The sequence below is a fragment of the Gigantopelta aegis genome, chromosome 3 (assembly GCF_016097555.1).
Source record: "Gigantopelta aegis isolate Gae_Host chromosome 3, Gae_host_genome, whole genome shotgun sequence".
Taxonomy (NCBI): domain Eukaryota; kingdom Metazoa; phylum Mollusca; class Gastropoda; order Neomphalida; family Peltospiridae; genus Gigantopelta; species Gigantopelta aegis.
The window spans coordinates 20,071,954-20,077,285 of NC_054701.1; the positions used below are offsets into that span (position 1 = coordinate 20,071,954).

The window sequence follows — 5,332 nt, forward strand, 5'->3', positions numbered from 1 at the left end:
TTAACTTCACTGATATTTGTTTTTACATATGTATTATATAATAAATATTAATATTAAGAGTATTAATTATGTTTATGCCTACCGTTCATAAGCAACTGCTTTTGGCTGTAACTTCCGAAAGATACGGTAGTCATCTGCGAGTAATAATTACATGTACCTCAGCCTGCATAACACCACGTGACAGTAACGTGGTTTTGTTATAGTGAGATAAACCACCGGCCTCGGTGGTGTCGTGGTTAAGACATCAGACATAAGGCTGGTAGGTACATGGTTCGCAGCCCGGTACCGGCTCCCACTCAGAGCGAGTTTTAACGACTCAATGGGTAGGTGTAAGGCCACTACACCCTCTTCTTTCTCACTAACAATTAACAACTAACCCACTGTCCTGGACAGACAGCCCATATAGCTGAGGTGTGTGCCCAGGACAGCGTGCTTGAACCTTATTTGGATAAAAGCACGAAAATAAGTTGAATTTAAATGAAATGTGATAGACCCTGGCGAGTGTGTCCATAGCTAAGTAGGATAATATTTTGTTTATCGAAACCACTAGAGCACATCGATTTATTAAACATCGCTGTTGGATGTCATACAGTTGATACTTCTGACATGTAAACTTAGATGAAACACCCTACATGTTTCCAATTAGTGGCAATACAGGAAATACTCTTATAGACTAGAGCTTGTTATCATAACCGTTACTTCTCGTAAGTACGTGCGGTTTTTAAAATATATGAAAAATGAATTTCGTGGTATTAGAAGCACCGAAATTTACAGAAATTAATAATGTAGACAATAAAATCTAAGTAATGGGGGGGGGGGGGGGTGCTGTCAAAAACGGCTCTAATAGTGAAATCTAGGGTCAGTCACTTTAACAGGTTAATGTCTATACATTTTAATCTGCTAGGTCTAAAACAATGGACTGGTTTTCGCTTTTCACAGGCCCTGCATCATCCAAGTCGCAGCAGGAGTTCACTAGAGTGTAACAGTTAACTCTCTCCGACAGGGCAAAGTGACTAAACGCTTTGCTTCATAGGATGGACGCCACGTCGAGCGAGTTACTTAATATATCCTCGTGGTGACAGGAATAGACCACAACAAACGCCCAGGTATTACTCAAACTAATGCTATGTTCAGACTGTCAACTGTCACGACGAAGTTGGCCATTTCGACGTTTGCCTTGTAATTTTCACCAACTCCAGACTTACGACGGATGACCGGCCTCGGTGGCGTCGTGGCAGGCCATCGGTCTACAGGCTGGTAGGTACTGGGTTCGGATCCCAGTCGAGGCATGGGATTTTTAATCCAGAGACCGACTCCAAACCCTGAGTGAGTGCTCCGCAAGGCTCAATGGTTAGGTGAAAACCACTTGCACCAACCAGTGATCCATAACTGGTTCAACAAAGGCCATGGTTTGTGCTATCCTGCCTGTGCGAAGCGCAAATAAAAGATCCCTTGCTGCCTGTCGTAAAAGAGTAGCCTATGTGGCTACAGCGGGTTTCCTCTAAACAAATAAAAAACAGTGTCAGAATGACCATATGTTTGACGTCCAATAGCCGATGATAAGATACAAAAATCAATGTGCTTTAGTGGCGTAGTTTAATAACACAAACTTTACTTTTTACGACGGGTGCGCTCAGATTACCAATTAGTGGGTTATACCGTATACGACGAGAATCGAGTTGTAAGAGCGCTCAGACTAGCAACTGGACAGTCGTAGAAGTCGTGAGAGTATAAAGTTGACCAACTTTGTCGTGGCAGTTGGTAATCTCAGGCGAGCTTTACGGAACGTTTTTCTGTTACCCAATGAGACACAATGTGGAACGTTAGAAATAATTCATTTTATCAAACTGGGATAGACTTTAGAATTAAATTTATTGCTAGACATTAAACCAAGTAATTTGTTCTGTGTTAAACAAGTCCAGAGATAATTTAATATCCCCAAGGGGATTCATTTCGCTAAGCAACACAAGTCACGACCACAATAATAATATCAGTATCACTTATGATAATGAAATAGATACAATACTATAGTCCTGTTCAATTGGGTTTTTTCCAAAGGTTACGTTTAATTCCTCTTCAATACTTGTTTTCTGTACATAAACAACCTGCATTCAAAACATACAGAGATTTTTGTAAAATGGAAATAAGTGAACTTCGTGCATTTTACATGATGAATTGTATATAAAATCTGTCGGGGGTTGGGTTTGTTTTCATGCAAATGTAAAGAACATAAGGGTTGAATAGGAATTAAACATAAAATTTGCCAAAAAAAAAGAAAAAGGGTCTAAACAATTGAACAGGACTGTAATATATAAAGATCGAGAGGCTGGATGTATTTTTTTCTAGGATCGATCCCCGTCGGTGGACGCATTGGGAAGTTTCTCGTTTCAGGCAGTGAACCTTGCTACTAATTGAAAAATGTAGCGTATTAACTCTCTAAATGTTTGACATCCAGTAGCCGATGATTAATAAATCAATGTGATCTAGTGGTGTCGTTAAACAAAACGAACTTTAACTTTTTTGACAGGTATTTCAATGCCACTCGTAGTAAAAGTAGTTATTATATTTTATTGTATAATGTATAAGTGTATTTCAGTTATTTATATGATTATAGTAAGCACACATTTTTTTAACACACACACACACAGTGAGACAGAGAGAGAGACACACACACACACACACATATATACACACACACACACACACACACCCAAGCACACCACGCATTTAATGTCCCCTGCTCCCTCCCGCATCCCCCAACCCACCCCGTGTTTGCTTTCATGTACGATATTAATATGTATGTAATATTGTGTCCACTTACTGTCACAACACCGCGGCTGTTCCAAAGTCGTGGCTGTTCAACGTCGTGATTATTCCAACACTCTGACTGGCGCTACACCGTGACTGTTATAATTCCGTCGATACTACAACGTCTTGACTGTCACAACGTCGTGAATAAAAAATGTAAAATACAACGTCCTGGCTGTTCCGAATTCTCAGACGTTACACCGTCGTTCCGACACTATGACTGCAGTGAAATATGTACCTACCTAGTTACGGTAATCGTATATACTGTTTCCGCGAGAGAATATATGTTTTTTTTCTCTTTTTTCCTGGTTTTTGTTTCTTCTAGAATAGCCATGGATACGGAGAATCAATCACGCTAACGTACACATAACAGCTGTTCTTATAATTATCTATTTTTAGAGCTCCCGTACACCTACTCGTTAGCGGCTTTCATCCAGCTCAACGAACAACATGGTGCTATATTATTTACAGGAAGATCTTATCACGCAGAGTTTATTGTCAATACATACAGTTGTTTAAACTCCGTCACGGAAGAGGTTGTGGTTGTGGTTGTGAACGAAACGATCAAAGATCGTGTGAAACCGTACATAAAAGAACCCTTGCTGGTAAAGGGTAAAATGTAAGTTTGTGTGGTAGCTGCGGATTAAACAAAAATCTAGACATTGTATATAGATTTGAGGTGAATGATTATTTTGTTTATTTATAATATATAATGTAGTTTTATTGGTTTGTTTGTTTACTATTTCTATCATAAAACAGTGTCCTAGAAGTTTACGTTAATGCAGTGGTTTATTTTGTTTTTTATTGTTGTTGTTTTTTTGTTTTTGTTTTTTTGTTTGCTTGGGGTTTTTCTAAAGGTTTTTATTAGAGTTTTTTTATTGGGGTTTATTTGTCTGTTTTTTGTTTGTGTTTTGTGGGTTGAATGCCAGCGGTAGACTCGTTAACTAGCAAAACGACAGTGGCGTGACGTCACTAATGGTAGGTTTAGCACCAATCTAATTAAAATTAGCTCCACTATTACATGTGGATCTAACAGCAGTCAAACAAAAACTGTATGATCAACAGAATGAAACAGATTGACAGAAATAATATTCCACAGTGATTAATCGACCTTCCTGGAAATTGTCAAAATCGAGAATGACACCCAACGCACGTGTACGGGGCAACTGCATGATGCACATGCAAACTATGGAATGTGTTTCGGGGTGTTGATAAACAGACGTGAACGTTCTTTACTAGAATGTCTGTGATCAAAACGTATGCTCGGTCTAATAGTTGATATCAAAGGGACATTCCTGAGTTTGTTGCACTGTAAGATGTTTCCGACTAATAAAATATTTCTAAGATTAAATTTACATATTAAATATATTTTCTTGTTTAGAATATCATTGTCTGTATATTCAATGTGTTTCTGCTCGTCTTAATATATGTAAGAAACCCAAACTGGATTTTGTCTTCAAATAATTTCGTAATATTTTAGGAAATAAAATGAAATTTAACCTAGTACAAATATTAGAAGAATCAGAAACACGCTAATATATTTTTATGCAGAAATTACAATCGTTGAAAAGTCTCTGTTAGTCGATAACATCTTAAAAAGTGCGGCCAACTCAGGAATGTCCCTTTAACATTAATAGTTCAGGTTCCCCTACTTTTTTTGAAGAGTATATAAGTAAAAATGAAATTGTGTAGGGACATAAAAGTGACTCTTTCTGTAGAATGACCCAAATACGTCGCTGCAGGGGGTATATAGGTAAGGTTACGTACCCTAAAATCCTGTTAATTAAATAATATTATATAGCCTTTGTCATATAGTAATGTTTAGAGTATCATAGAAAGGGAACTGCTGTTCAAATTGTATCAAAGTGTAACACAGTTATCGTCTGTTTAATTTTTATTACGTATCTTCAAATTACTTTTTGCCAGAAAGGCTGACTTCCCAGGTCAAATGTTGAATAGATTCATATGACTTCTTCCCCATAGTATGGGTATGGGTAACTATATTTACGTGCCCCTATCCACGAAGGTTCAGGCACGCTCCCCATAGTACATAAATCAAATATGACACCTACCTTTTATCACCTTGATGAACGCTTATATCGTGTGACCTAGGACGACGCTAAACTTCATCATGCTTCACTGATCGCGATATTGTAAGAATATAGTAACGTGGGTAGCTCTTTTCTACAGTTATTATATACATTCAGTTACGCTCAACGTTTGGGGATCGTGAAAGGTTTGTCGTTGTCTGTTGTACTTCTGGTGTACTGTGTTACGGGGCGGGATGCGGCTCAGCGGTAAAGTGTGTGGTATTTAACGACACTACTAGAGCACATCGATTTATTAATCATCGGCTATAGGATTCCAAAACAGTTTTACCCTGGGTGCAAAATAGAAAAATGGAACCGGCGTGCTCTAAAAGGTTTGCCCCCTGAAATCGTATCTAAATGATTATATCAAGGATCACAACCCTCGAGTAATGAAGTCTAAGAGGAAACGTACAACATTTTTACATTAGTAGCAA

General features: G+C 38.2%; 1 protein-coding gene across 4 annotated transcripts in view; it reads right to left on the reverse strand.

Moving 5' to 3' along the window:
- Window positions 1–5,028, reverse strand: part of LOC121367662 (carboxypeptidase M-like) — a 29,028-nt gene extending 24,000 nt beyond the window's left edge. For 2 of the 4 annotated variants that reach the window (XM_041491971.1, XM_041491969.1), the window contains exon 1: window positions 4,881–5,028. The gene's annotated coding sequence lies outside the window, so the exon portion shown is untranslated. Of the gene's footprint in view, window positions 1–2,821; window positions 3,008–4,880 lie in introns of those variants that run through there. The other 2 variants (XM_041491970.1, XM_041491968.1) reach the window with 1 other exon arrangement.
- Between the last annotated feature and the right edge of the window lie 304 nt (window positions 5,029–5,332).